At 40.6% G+C, this 15,809-nt stretch overlaps 1 protein-coding gene across 1 annotated transcript in view; it reads left to right on the plus strand.

Annotated features, from left to right (window-relative positions):
* The window catches only part of GSTCD (glutathione S-transferase C-terminal domain containing), a 257,832-nt gene that overhangs the window by 131,811 nt on the left and 110,212 nt on the right, over positions 1–15,809 (plus strand). The window lies entirely within an intron of this gene.

The following is a 15,809-nucleotide window of genomic DNA, read 5'->3' on the forward strand; positions in this document are numbered from 1 at the left end:
GAAGATTATTCACAATTTATAAATGACCAGATAAATATAAAAAAATATTGGGCTTACCATTAGCATGCACAATAACCACTTTGAACTGCTGTGCAATGGATCCAACCCAATAAAAGACACTGTTTATCCATATTCTTTGTCCAACTTGTCTCACCAGCACAAGACCATAAAGCCTCATACACTTTAGGAGTGTGACTTAATTACCTCTTCCACTCCAAAAGAATGTCAGAAGATTACCCATTTCACGTGAAAATGCAAGATTTAACTTGCAAGATAAAAATGTCAAAATTCCTATTAGGTGTCAACCCTACATAACTTCTACCCTACCACCTCAGATTTTTGCTGGTGCTGCAAATCAGAACAAGGTATTCTACACCGAATATTCTGGTCATGTCTGGCATTGCAAGATCCTGATTTCTTCCTTCTACAGAATTCCTGAATTCCCTATAAAACTTATCGCAGATCAGTTTTGAGACACCTACTGAATGCAGCAAAGGCCTAAATACCAGCAAAATAGAAAAAAACTTCTCTACCCGCAATATCTGTGGCTCAATAAGGTAGACGACATTGGAAGACCTCCTTTCCTCCCAAAACAAGTGCAAGATATATCACCAAATATGGTTTTACTGGAATGACTTCACCTTCTTGGAAAAGCCTTATTGCTTAGCGATACCTAAAAATGTATTCTCTCCCCCATTGTAGAAGCTGGAGGAATTTGTTCCCTCATCAGCACCCCTTTCATCTACTATCATTTTTTACACCTGCAGTTCCACCCTTTCTTATGCCACCATAGACTGACTTTCCGCCCCCCTTCCGCTTTTCCCTTTCCCTACCCCCTGCTCACAAATTCCTTATCTTCCCAACCCTTACACATACTATCCAACTGATATTCCTGCCATCCCTCAAATAATCCTACATATACCAAATACTGAAACAACTACCTTTTTTTAAGTGCCTACATAGTAGGAAATGTTGTGTGTTCATATATTAATTCTGATATCTGTAGCACGTACTATGTTGTATGTTATCTCATGTTAATTAGAAACTATAAGTTGAGTGTCCAAATTTCAATTCGTGTTTTGTACTGTATTTTGCTATGTACTCTGAAACGTGCATTAAAAAAAAAAAAGAAGGTCCCGGACTCACAAGCATTTACTCTGTGAGTATGTGTGTATGACAATAGGGAGGAGAGATAAGAAGATTTAAAAAAATATAGGCAAAGATTGGTTTTACCCAGTTGTTGCATTATCAGTTGTCAAACAAACCATTTCTTTTGGGAAACAGGATGTTTTCAGTCCACAAATCTGATAGAAACATCTGATAAATCACCTGGATACAAATTTGTTATGTCCTTATATTAGCTTTAACCTCTAAATAAATTTCAGGCTTAGTGTACTGTAGCTATGACATTTTTTTTTCATATCTGTGGGCTTGGTTATTCTATAAATGTTAGTGACAATGCCATTTCTAATAAAATAAAAGGAAAGGTCTTTTCAGTGTGCTTATCTTTTAAAGCTGGCATCAAGGTAAGTTTTTTTTTTTTTTTTTTTTGCACAGCTGTGTTAGTTGAGCTTAGATCAGTGTAAACATATACGGTATATTCCATACCGGGCCAATCCCAGTGAAAGCAGAACATTTCTGCACTAGATACTGCTACTACCGCAAACCTCATTATTACTGGGTCCCCAGCTGAGCAGCTGCCCTGCTGCATAGTAAGCACAGTGGGCTCAGCAGAGGCTCCATTTAGAGAGAACCTTGTATTTTTTTTCAAAAAGTGTTCTCTGATTTCACGAGGTAGAGAGTGTAACATCACCGTCTTGCCTCTCTACCTCCAATTATTGAAATAGAGAACACTTTGCATTCATTAACACTGAACACTGACTTGGATGTAAGCAGATGTAAAAAACAGCTTACATCAGTTTACATCCACCTATCTATAGACATAAACTGTGGTTGATTCTGACTGACGAATCCAGACTCAACGTCCAGTTGAAAGGGCCCTAACACTATAGGCTAAGGACATTTGACCAAAAGTTGGAAATAACATGAGATCTCTGAACTGTGCACAATGTTTATGAGCTGCATGTTCGTCCACTTTTTGGGAGGTTCAGTAAACAGCCAAACGAATGGGTGATCGAGCAAGCAATCCTTCAGCTGCAGGCGGGATCTGAAACATTTAGCAGCAGTAGTACTACTGCTGCCAAACTTGGAATCTTCCTACACAGGGCTCCTGGTTGTAATGGATCCTGCACATGCCGGTATCATAATAACCAGTGACTTACTCCCCACCCAGCACATTCAGCTGTCAGCTGGGAATTCCCGGCTGACAGGTGAATGTAAACAAAGCAGCAGGGGCAGTGTTGGAAATAAAATGGTGTGGGGGTCCCCCCAAAATTCATACCGGGTGAAAGGGTTAATCCTGTGTCTAGGGTGGTCCCTTCAACCTCTCAGACCTTAGATCCAATGTATTGTATAAATTCAGAGCGCTCTGGAATCAATTCTCAAAGGACAAATAAAACCACACACACACCATGGCGTCCTTCGAGAACTAATTGTATTGAGTTATTACAAAGCGGTTGATATAGTATATTTCACGTCATACAGAATAAGACATGCGCAGTAGACATCAAGACGATTACAGCTGGTCAAGACAAAAACGCTATTGTTCTTTGTTCTAAGCTAGCTAAATTAATATAAGAAAAAGATACATAATTCCTTCTGTAGCTAAAGAATGCTGAGAAACAGTGTGAAGGTTATAGATAAGTGTGTGAGAACACATGAGTTAGAAGAATCTCATGTTGAGACAGTTATCTGAGAAGTTAAAGGGGTGTTCAAACTGTACATATTCTAAAATGGAAGTTTGTGGATATTAAGATGGCTGACAGAAACAAGATGGATGCTTAACATAACCTTTCAACCCCCTCTTAAGTCATGGAATGACTTCTACATATCCGCAGCCTCCTGAAATCTGCGGTTCTTGCTACGTTTGTTATATTCATTTACATAAAGCTGCAGATATTGTGTATATGCGTGAGAAGGTTGGTCTGGTGTAGTACACTTGCTAATACAAAGCAGAATAAGCTTGAAAATCAGGTAGCCTATCAATCCTAACAATAGTACTATGATAATCATAATCACTATGTCCTTTAACCATGAAAACATTCCACCTAAACCCAAACTAGAAAAGGGGTTCCATCCATAATTACCTATGTCCCTTGCTTGTTTCATTAATTCATTTACCTGTGTTCGGTGTTGATTAATAACATTATAGTAGTCTGGGATTTTCAGGCTGGTATTGTGAAACCATGTACAACATTCATAATCTTGGGTCATTTCACATAAACCTGTCAGAGCTGCACTCATGCTTTCAATAGCCAATTCGTGTAACTCTAGTTGTCTTCTAATTGCTTTGAGCTCGACATTGAGTAGTCCTATATCTTGAGAGTTTTTTTCCATAACATCATTTATTAAACCAGTGTAGTTATTTAATTTGTCCATCATGGTTATGCCCCATCCTGTCCAGGATGGAAACCATGTCCATGACTTATCTGAAGTAGAAAACATAGGTGGGGTTTCTCTCTTGTATTTATAAGTTAACCTATGTACTGGACTTGAAGTAACTTGTATGTGATGTTCCTGATTCTGGCCTAGGGCTGACATGACTGGTACCAACTGTGCTAAATAACACCATCCTTTCACTCCTGCGGGGATCCATGGGTAACAAATTTTAGCACAGCATACGTATGTATTGTTTCCCAATGAAAAACTTCTTAGAGAACTACGTTGGGGCTCAGTTCCAGCCTCAAATGCAGCACTTACAAGTTTACTCACAAGTATCCCAGATGTTGTGTTCCTGTATGTAGTAAGTTCACTAATGGTGTTGTTAAGGGATTGATTTTTGTAACTACACATATGACCTATGATAATGTTACTGGTGTGGAAGGGAATACCCTTTGAAATGTTAAATACAGACTTGGAACACATACCTATTCCGTTGGATGTATTGCCTAACTGAACACACCACTCAGGTTCATGTGTCTTTCCTAAAGTGTAAAACATAATACTCTGATTGCGGTACCCTTCCGAGACATTCTTAATACTTAAGACTAGAGTATTTTCCAATAATGACTTGAGGTTCAGAGGGACAGCTAAAAGTGGGATTTTAGCAGTTTCTGGGTGCAACTTACTACAAATCCAGCATTTTTCATATCCTGACTTTCTAGCATAAGCATATTTAAATTTTAACAGTAACATTTTTTCAGAAAAAACTTGTTTCTTTGATCAATTCATTAGAGACATCTCTTTTACTGCGATTTCTGAGGTGAAAGTCAGTATGGTTGGTGTGTATTTCGCTTTTACCACATATGAGTTTCAAGGCACCTAAGTCTTCAGGATGAAAGATACAGTTAGTTATTATCCACACTGGGACAAAGAACAGAAGTAGAAACATCACCAGAAGGCAAAAGGCCTTCCCAGAAGTCTGTGGTGAAATGAGTGACATCACTGTCCTTTATGTCTGTGCTTGTCTTTTGAGGACTTAAAACACCTGCTTCACCTCTTTTCAGCCTTTCTTGAATTCCTGGGCTTAGATCAACCTTCTTTACTCTGCTGGCATGGATCCAAGTAGGACTTTCCTCTGTAAGGATGGCGGTCCTGGTGACGGCTACCACTTTGGTCACTGGTCCGAATGGAACCTCTTGCGGCTTTCGACCTTTCTGAAGCCTCTGGACCACAACTTGATCACCGAGCTGGAACGGGTGGGTTGGTACCTGTGAAGAAGAAGGAGAGGTGCGAGCAACTCTTCTTTCAACAATATCAAGAGTTTCAATCAGTTTTTTTACATATTCCTCCTGTATTTGTTCCAAATCACCTTTCTCTACCATCAAGGGATGATTAGCCCACGGTGTGGGGAATGGCCTACCCATGAGTACCTCAAAGGGGGAATAACCCATCACACTGTGAGGGGTCATTCTGATTTCAGCTAATACAGCTGGGACAACTTTTTTCCACTTGCCAAAATTCCCACCCGTAGCTTTCCTTATCCTGTCTTTAATTGTTCTATTAATTCTCTCTACAATTCCTGAACTCTGTGGATGGTAGGGGAGGTGAAATTTCCAGTCTATTTTTAGTACTTTTACAAGATCTTTCCAGATTTTAGCTGTGAAAGCTGGGCCATTGTCTGAATTTATTTGCAATGGACACCCCCATCTAGGAATAATTTCCTGTGTGAGGATCTTCACTACAGTTTGTGCGTTTTCATTGTTGGTGACAAAAATTTCTGGCCACTGCGACATGTCCACTATAACCAAAAGGTATTGTTGTTTCTTTCCTTCTTTGGGCATATGTGTAAATTCTATCTGTAAATGGGTAAACGGTGTTGTTGGGTATTCAAGATGTTCATGCTTTGATTTCTTTGGGTTTGTTGGATTGTTCCTAATGCAAGTGACACATCTCCTTACAAAAGCTTTGACTAGATTAGGTAATCCTGCAATGAAAAAATCTGCATCTAGAAGTTCACATGTGGCCTGCCATCCCTTGTGACCCAGTCCATGGTATTGTGCAATGAACAGGGGGGTGCTAGCAACAGGAATACACGGCTTCCCCTCTTTGCAGATTAATCCTGTTTTAGGATCCCTTTGTACCATCCCATCACAGTTCCATTGCGCAATATCATCAGGGGTGGCAAAAGCCTGTAGTTCCGTGAGCCAATGTGTCTCTTTCAGGGAACATGGCTGAGGTGTTAGCATGGGCATTTGAATGTTTGCCTTTTGTGTAGATGCAGCTTCTTTAGCTATTCTGTCAGCTAGTGCATTACCTTTGGCTATATCAGTCATTTGGCCTGTATGTGCCTTACAGTGCATGATAGCTAGTTTTGAAGGCAACTGAATTGCATCTAGTAATGCTGTGACTAGGTCAGAGTGTGAGATGCTCCTTCCATCTGCTGCCACATATCCTCTGCGAAGCCATATTACACCCTGGTCCCAAACCACACCATGAGCATACCTGGAATCGGTGTAAATGTTTACCTCTTTTCCTGCAAACAGCTGGCATGCACGGGTTAATGCTATCAATTCAGCAGCTTGTGCAGACTGATAGGGTATTGGATTGGCCTTGAGGACAGTATCCAGCAGTTGGACAACAGCATATATAGACATTATCACTCGGTCTGCTGCAAGAGCCATCAACAAAAACTGTTTGTGCAGTAGGAATTGGTACTGAAAGCATATCTGCTCTAGGTGAAGTGTCCTGATGTATTGATTTTGTACAGTCATGAGGTGGTGGTAAGTCATCCTGTTCTCCTTTAAGACCTAATAAGGCTTTCAAAATTGGAGCTGGGCCAGAGTTTATGTTTGAACTTTTTATTTTCAGGTTTGGATTGGACAGGAGGATGACTTCATACCCACTCAATCTTTGTGCTGACATATGCTGAGTATGTAAAGTTTTGAGGAGTGTGGTAACGTTGTGTGAGGTGTGTAAAGTAGTGTTATGGCCCAAGGTAAATGGTGCTGCCAACTCTACAACCATAGAATAAGAAGCCAACACTTCAAGCTTCAATGAGACAAGCAGGCATGCCTTGCACCTATACTGGAACCACCTTTGAGAAAAAATCTACAGGGCGCAGTCTCCCACCATGTTCCTGGGCCAGTACTGCCATGGTTCTGCAATTTTCCCTAGCAAACAAGTGAAACATTTTGCTAAAATCAGGGAGGCCGAGGCTCGGGCTGGTAACCATTGCACTTTTCAACATGGTAAAAGCATTTAACATTTCATCAGACCATTTTACAATTTCAGAGAGGGTTGCTTGTCTCAATATATTGTCATAGAAAGAACAGTCAGGTATCCATTGGCGGCAGTAACCAATCATTCCAAGAAAGGTTAGCAGGTCTTTCTTGGTAAGTGGGCGGGGCAGACCCACTATAGCAACAATTCTTTTGTGACTGACTTTCCTAACTCCCGGAGACAGCACAAACCCTAGGTACTCAACCTCCTGTTTACACCATTGTAATTTTTTTCTTAGACACTTTGTGACCACACATATTTAACCATTTCAATAAGGATATGGCTATCAGCTCGGCAGTCCTCCTCTGAAGAACTACAAATCAAAAGATCATCAACATATTGCAACAGTACAGAACCATGAGGGGCAGTCCAAGGCCTGAGGGTGGCTTGGAGTACTATAGAATAGACCACAGGTGAGTCTATATATCCCTTGGGCATTCTACACCAGGTAAACTGGCGATTGCGTTGGTCAATTGACACAGTAAAAGCAAAGAGTGGCCATGTCTCCTTGTCTACAAGGACAGAGAAAAAAGCATTCTTTAAATCAATTACAGTAAAACATTTGGCTGTTGCTGGAATGGAGGACAGTAGTGATGGAACATCAGGTACAATGGGTGCTATTGGGACTATGAGGTCATTTATGGCCCTCAAGTCTTGTACAAATCTGAAGGAGCCATCCGGCTTCTTTACAGGGTTAACAGGTGTGTTGTATGGAGAAATAATTTCTTCCAGGATTCCATCCTGCAGAAACTTTTTCACCATTGGCACTATCACATCCATCTTTTCTTTAGAGAGTGGATACTGTTTGTGATAAATAGGAAATGCACCTTCTTTGAGGATGGCCTTGTATGGTGTGCATGAAACAAGTCCTACATCCAGATCTGATGTAGACCAGACCTGGGGGTCTATATCCTCAAAATCTTCTTCACTATTTTGTTGTGACAGCATCAATAAACCTGGTTTGCATGCTACTATAGTGATTTTATCTGAGGAAATGTCTAGACCTCCTTCTGAGTTGGTTCTAATTGTGATTCCTAGTGGCCCAAACAAGTCTCTTCCCAACATATTTACAGGACACCTTGGTATTATCCTGAAAGAATGTGTGCATATGGTGTACCCTTCATCATCTTCTATTGGTAGGGGTGGAGTCCTATATGTTTTTGTCAGTATCCCATTAATTCCCAAAGAGGGTTCCGCTGGTTCCCACTTGCCTCTGAAATGATCTTCACAAATAGTACTCCTAGTGGCCCCGCTATCAACGAGATAGGGGAGGAGTCTCCCATTTATTGAAATAGCAACTGTCAGTGAAATCATCTGAGACAAAAGGAAAAGCTGGGACACTACCCTCCGGGCCCCATCATTGTTGTTGATTTCCCCATTTGATTGGAAATGTTGGACCTTGTTGGATGGATGCCTGTGGTTGTTGTGTCTGGTTAGGGACAGAGCTGGAATCGGGAGTCTGAGAAGGGGTGGGGTGAGGACACTGACTCACCCAGTGATCCTCAGCACCGCAATTGAAACATCCATTGTTTCTAGAGCGACTCATCCCTCTTCCATTTCTGCCTTTAAATCTGCCTCTAAAATTTCCTCTGCCTCTAAAGTTCCCCTTCGTATTCCCTTGGAAATGTTGGGGACGGCTTTGGTATATCAAAACAACCTGCTGCATCTTTCTGTGAAAGAGCTTTGCCAAAGTCAGTTCTAGAAAGTGTTGACCATTCAGTAATCATTTGTTTGACTAGGACCACTAAATGGGGTTTGAGATTACTCAGGAAAGTCTGGATCAATAATGGATCCAAAATTGTCAGAATACCCAAACCGGCTTTCTGTCCATCCTGCCATATGAACCACCCAAGGGTTAACTAGATATTGCTCCGCACATTTAATTTTCCTATGAAAACAAAACAATTTACCATGCTTGACTGCCACCTAACGGTGCAGACAATCAGACAACGGTGTGAATCAATCAGACAATAACTCAACTTAGATTCCTTTAACAAAAAGAAATCAGTACTGTCCGTGATACTTTTTTTATACTAATACAGCTACAATCACTTCAAGACTGTAACAGAATAAATTTGAAACAAGTTCAAGAGTATTTCAGACATACAATAAACGCACAATCTTGCTCATGGAGCTGCTGTTTTGTTTCAGACAAATTTAAACCACAGATGAATTTAACTTGCAATGTACATTAATCTGTTTACCTTTCACAAAATAACTTTACCCAAATTATAACTTTATAACCTTCAGGAATACTACTCACCAAGTATGCCTTTTGGTTCTGGAAACAAAATAGCAGTTCACATATACACACTCAGCGCAATTCATTCAGCGTGATACATTTAAAGCGAAGCAGTTATACAATCATACACAAAGTTTACACAATACATTGATCATCAGTCACCAGTTCTGTCCCGAACAGAACTAAAACTCTAGAGTACTCTGTAAATTTTTCTAGGTCCCCAAAACCTATTCTTCTAAGATCGCCAAGATCTTTACAAGTGTCCCCAAAACACTATATGACCCCCAAGGTCATGACCGGTCAACTTATGTATACTTATGAGAGGTTCTATAACCCAACAGCAATCTCTGTGGGATGGAAGCCAAGTCACACACCTGACACCCGGACCCCGGCAAGTCACTTTCACTCAATAAGAATAGAATTCACTTACCGAGCTTTCCACGTCCGTTAAGGGTAAATAAACATCCATCCCGGGACAAGCCCCCAGTTCTGAAAGGGTTAATCCTGTGTCTAGGGTGGTCCCTTCAACCTCTCAGACCTTAGATCCAATGTATTGTATAAATTCAGAGCGCTCTGGAATCAATTCTCAAAGGACAAATAAAACCACACACACACCATGGCGTCCTTCGAGAACTAATTGTATTGAGTTATTACAAAGCGGTTGATATAGTATATTTCACGTCATACAGAATAAGACATGCGCAGTAGACATCAAGACGATTACAGCTGGTCAAGACAAAAACGCTATTGTTCTTTGTTCTAAGGTAGCTAAATTAATATAAGAAAAAGATACATAATTCCTTCTGTAGCTAAAGAATGCTGAGAAACAGTGTGAAGGTTATAGATAAGTGTGTGAGAACACATGAGTTAGAAGAATCTCATGTTGAGACAGTTATCTGAGAAGTTAAAGGGGTGTTCAAACTGTACATATTCTAAAATGGAAGTTTGTGGATATTAAGATGGCTGACAGAAACAAGATGGATGCTTAACATAACCTTTCACCGGGGTCTTCAGGTCTGGCATGAATTTTAAGAGGAGCCCATGAAAGAAATACGGCATGGGGTTCTGCAAAATCTATACCAGACCCTTCAGGATTTTATAGTATGTCCAAAAATCTTATCACAACAAAATATATTTCTGTTTACATCAATAAAAATAATGAAAATTCACTAATTACATAAATATAAAGTACAATCAAAAGTTAATGGCTCTCTAAGGATGTCCTAATGTAGATGATGTGGGAGTGGGACTTGTGGGCAGTGACTTTATAGTTTGCCCGTCAGTGTACAACGGTGTGACACTTGATGATTTTGACTCAAATTTGTGAGTGCATTTCTTATTTAATAAAGAAATGCATTATTTCCCTATGCTGGGTTGCTTTTCTTCCTATTATTTTTGAGGTGAGCTGCGTCCTAGAGCTTGGCCGTGTTCCAGAAGGAAAAACACATGCAAGCATACAGAGGAGTCAGTGGGGGCTAACCCTTTTCACAAATGCATTTGATCTCTTTATGATATAGAGATCATATATTTATGCCGAGAGGATCTGTTCATTCTAGGATATTGGCTGTATTCCAGAAGGAGAAATACATGGAAACTTAAAGTGCATCTAGCAGAATTTAACCCTTTTGACAAGCACATTTGATCACTATAATGCAGAGATCATATATTTCCGGTAGGAAGTTTGCACTTTTGTTTGTCTGGAAAGTTGGGAGCACCGAATGTTTGATTCATACTGAAAAGTTGAATACCATGGTATTTGTTGACACTGGATGTGGATTATTTTATTTATTTTCTCTACACATTAGTTTTTATGAACAATTGTGTCAGTAAGCTTTTGGTTGTACGTTATATTTGTGTAATTAGTGGTTTTTTTTTATTGATGTAAAACACAGCAGAAATATATTTTATTGTGTATAATTAGGTATTTAGTCACAGACTGGTTTTCATATGGTTTTGTGCACTGTTATGATTTTAGAATTAATATTCCTGTATCTGGATATATGTTAGGGTTGCCACCTCATCCCTTTAAACCTGAACACATATGAATTACACAGGTTCTGAGGCTAATTTATTGCAAATAAGGCACCAAGTGAGTTTAATTAACATCTTAATCAGCCACAGAACCTGTGTAATTAATATGCGTTTGGTTTTAAAGGGATGAGGTGGCAACCCTAATATATGTCGAGATGCAATTTTGTGGTGCACCAAGCGCATTCGATTTTCTGTTTTTATATACAAAAATCTTATTAGCCACACAGGGAGTGCATTGTTTAGTGATTTGCCCTACTACACTTGCAGGGGTGTTCAACCTCTTGAAGAGTGAAGGCCTCTTAAATGATCGGTACCCGGTTGTGGGCCACAATGAACTATGGGGTTTTGCGCCCCCCCCCCAAAACCACAAATGTAAACAAGCCCTTACTGTCCTGAGCTGTAAGGCTGCTTTCACACTGATGCACTGTGCTTTTCCCACACCATGGGTGCCGTGCAGCTGCGGCTTTCCTGGGGGATAGCTGTACTGAGCTATAGATTTCTATTACATCTTGCGGGTGTGGTGCACTTTCTGAAAACACACTAAAACTCCTGCATTCAGGAGTTTTGGTGCACTTTCAGAAAAGTACACCAAACCGCCAGGGTTTGAAGTCCATGGCTCAGTGCAGTTAACCCCCAGGAAAGCCACAGGTGCATTGTGCTGCACCTGCGGATCAGTGTGAAAACAGCCTAATAAGTGCTATTAGCCCATTGCAAAAGTGCAGTGTATGTGATGTATAATACACTGATGTTCCTTTCCTCTTACAGCTTCTGCTGGCATTGCTCTCCAGGCTGCTAGAAATGTCCCGGGTGAAGTGCACTTAGTATCATTCTGCCTGAGACCAGAGTCTGCTCTACAGAGGAAGCATTAGCCTATGTGGCTCCTGCTCCCTCCAGAGCCGCCACCGGCTCCATGCACTCTAATGCTCTGGGATGGCAAGTCGTCAACCCATTGATAACAATCTGGGCTTGCCTGCCCTCCATCCCAGAGCATGGATATGCACTTCCCTTGTTTGAGGTCATGGGTGACATCAGAAGGCTCCGTGGGCTATGAGTTGAACACCCCTGCTTTAAAAGGGCAGTAAACCACATCCAAAAAAAAATCAAGTCCTGAGCAATTTAGGTCATAATGTGCTAGTATGCATCGCATACTAGCATATTATGACAGACTTACCTGAAAACTAAGACTTGCAGCAGTGCGCTGCCACACCTGAAGGCGCTTCCATCTTCACCCGGTCTTCTTTCTGAGCTTGCAAGCCTCGGCTATCCGATTGGCTGAGCCAACGATGACATCACTCCTGCAAATGCGCTTGGGAGTCTGTTTGCGGCATGGCTCTGAAGGAATATCACTGGTATGCCGTTCCTTCAGGGCACATGCACCACCGACGTCACTGGCTGCATCTAAATGAAATATCACCCAGACGGTGCACATTTAGGAGGTATTTACAGTACCTATAGGTAAGCCTTATTGTAGGCTTACCTATAGGTAAAAATCATACATGGGAGTTTACTCCCACTTTAAAGCATGTAGCATATTATTATTATTACACAGGTTTTATATAGCGCCAACAGTTTGCTCAGCGCTTTACAACATTAATATCCTTTATATCAGTGGCGGCCCATCCATAGGGAGTGTATGAGTGCCGCCCCCCATACGCTAGTCACCAGAAATAAAAGTTCCTTTAAAAAAAAAAGTCCTTTAAGTGCTTTGTGTACAGGCGCTGGACACAGTGCGCTATGGGCCATGTGATGTCTATGCAATCATGTGATTGCAGGTGATAGGTCGAATTTATCTGCTTTTGTTAGTGCTTGTGGTGCAAACCAATGTGCCGCAACACTCCCTTATTGGTCAATTTCCTTGTTATCCGGTTTCTATTGGCACCTCCAAAGGAAAGGACATGGGCGTCACTTCCGATTTCATACAACTCATTATGTGGATAGAATGGAAGCAGAGCATGGCCTGAGCAGCGCCTTATATTTGGCCGCACACACTTTCCCGCTTCTCTCTCCACTGCAGTCTGCCACCTGAGTAAATGGCAGTGCAGACTGGGCCAAGAGGATGACTGATCATGTGGCTGGAGCGAGTGTGTACACAGATTGGCTCAGAGGAGAGGCCTTCCTCCATCATCGCTGAAATAAGTACTGGATCTGGGGAGGAGGTGGGGGAGTGCAGAATGAGAGTCCCACAGGCAGTGAAGGGTTAATGAGAGCAATAAGTGCATTCCCAGGTGGTGGTGGGGGGGGAGGCAGGCAGTGGGTAATACTATGCTAGTTGTGCAGGCTGCCCTCCTCTTCTCAGCTGCATTTGCTCTGTCTGCTCCAGTCCACAATGAAAATAGCATAGAGGGAGAGAGCGGAGATCAGAGCTTCTCCTCTGCCCATATAGAGCCAGAGTATGTAAGATGGGTCTGATCTGTCCCTTGCAGGGAGGATGGATGGATGGGGGGATCTGATCATACTGGGTGGCATGGTGACTTTGTACTGGGATGACAGGAGATGACAGCAGGAGGGAAAGACAAACTTCCTTCACTATACACTGATCTGTGCTGGATCAGGACACTGACAGGCAGATCTATCATCTCCTGATCATCCAGGGATCCTCTCCTACAGAAGATCCCTCCCTGTTCTCTCCATTTTCTTCTCTAATCATGTCTGTGTATGGAGAAGGTAGTTATAGCAGTGCAGGAGATTTCTCCATGCCATATACTGTGTAGCTGGAGTATATATAATGAGCATATCTGGTTTTCTCCGTGTACATATGGTAAAGGATTACAAACTATGCATATGGATAGATCTTTTTATAACTGTAAGAACCATGTTGTTCACAACAAACTGATCTCTTCTACATGTATATCTAATAAAAAAATACTGTATTCTCTCTACCGAAAGAAATTTGGATCAAATAACTTCCTTTAATTTTTACCCTGAGTCGTTTTTTTTTTTTGTTGAAATGCAGGCTTCTCAGAGTAGGCTAGACCTGAGAATTTTAAAAGCATTTCTCAAATATCTAATATTGCAACTTTAGGGGAAGAGGATGATAGAAGTTGTCCATTTGGTCTGCCAAATATGTCAACATTTTTATTATAGCGGATAAAATAAGTATTGAACAAGTCACCATTTTTCTAGTATTTCTAAAGGTGCTATTGACATGACATTTTCACCACATGTCAGTAATAACTCATGCGATCCATACATACAAAGAAGCCAAACAAATACATTCAGAAATGAAGTTATGTCCTAAAATGGAATAACACAAGGAAAAAGCATTGAACAGGCTAACTGAAATGTATTTAATACCTTGTACAAAATCCTTTTTTTGGTAATGACAGCTTCAAGTCACATGCATTGCTCAAGTGTGATTTTTGGTCCATTCTTCCAATCTTGAAGGTTCCGTGGGGCACCTCTATGACCTCTGAGCTTTAGTTCTTTCCATAGATTTTCTATTGGATTAGAGTCAGATGATTGGATGGCCTATTGTAGCAGCATTATTTTCTTTCTTTGAAACCAATTCTGAGTTTCCTTGGCTTTGTGTTTGGGCTCATTGTCTTGCTGAAATATCCACCCTTGTTTCATCTTCATCATCCTGGTAGATGGCAGATTTTTATCAAGAATGTCTTGGTACATTTTTCCATTCATCCTTCCTTCAATGATATGAGGTTTGTCAGTACCATATGCTGAAAAACAGCCCCACACCAAACTCCAAAATTAACTCTTGGTATGGGAGTGTTTTAGGGGTGATGTGCAGTGCCGTTTGACCTCCAAACTTGATGTTTATTATGGCATCCAAAGAGTACAATTTTGGTCTCATCTGACCAGACTATATTCTCCCAGTATTTCACAAGCTTGTCTAAAAGTTGCGCAGTAAACTTTAAAAAAGCTTCAACATGCTTTTTCTTCAGCGATGGAGTCTTGCATGGTGATCGTGTATACAGGCCATGGCGGTTGAGTGCATTATTTATTGTTTTCTTAGAAACAATTGTACCTGCTAATTCCAGGTCTTTCTGAAGCTCTCCACCTTCAGAAAGTTTAGAAATCCTTTTGTAACCAATGCCATCAGTATGTTTTGCAAAAATAAGGTTGCAAAGGTCTTTAGAGAGCGCTTTGATTTTACCCATCATGAGATGTTTCTCGTGTGACACCTTGGTAATGAGACATCTTTTTATAGGCCATCAGTTGAGCCAAAACCAGCTGATATTATTTTGCACTGACAAGGGGCAGGATTGCTTTCTAATTATTGATAGATTTCAGCTGGTGTCTTGACTTTCCATGTCTTTTTGTACCTCCATTTCTTCATATGTTCAATACATTTTCCCTGTGTCGTTCCATTTTATTACACATAACTTCATTTCCAAACTTCTTTGTTTTGATTACTTTGGATGTATGGATTGCATGGGTTGACAATTTCATGTCAGTAACACCTTTAGAAATATATGAATATATATATATATATATATATATATGAATATATATATAAATATATGAATATATATAAATAATTAAATATAATTTATATATATATAAATCTAGAAAAATGGTGACGTGTTTAGTCCTTCTTTTACCCGCTGTACATTAGGCTTTAGCTGGCATAACAATCTGACCACTAAGACTAATACTTTGGTATTTAGGCTTCACATTGCAGTATGTATTTATGTTGCTTTGGCCTGTATTTTAGTTGCTTGTGCGGTCCTTCTGGACTATTCCAGTTAGACGCTTTAAGCTGTTTTTGCATTCACAATGATTTGTATGAAGAAAGAAAGCG

The sequence above is a fragment of the Lithobates pipiens genome, unplaced genomic scaffold, assembly GCF_037356315.1.
Source record: "Lithobates pipiens isolate NorthernLeopardFrog02 unplaced genomic scaffold, aLitPip1_a1.2 Scaffold_13, whole genome shotgun sequence".
Lineage (NCBI taxonomy): Eukaryota > Metazoa > Chordata > Amphibia > Anura > Ranidae > Lithobates > Lithobates pipiens.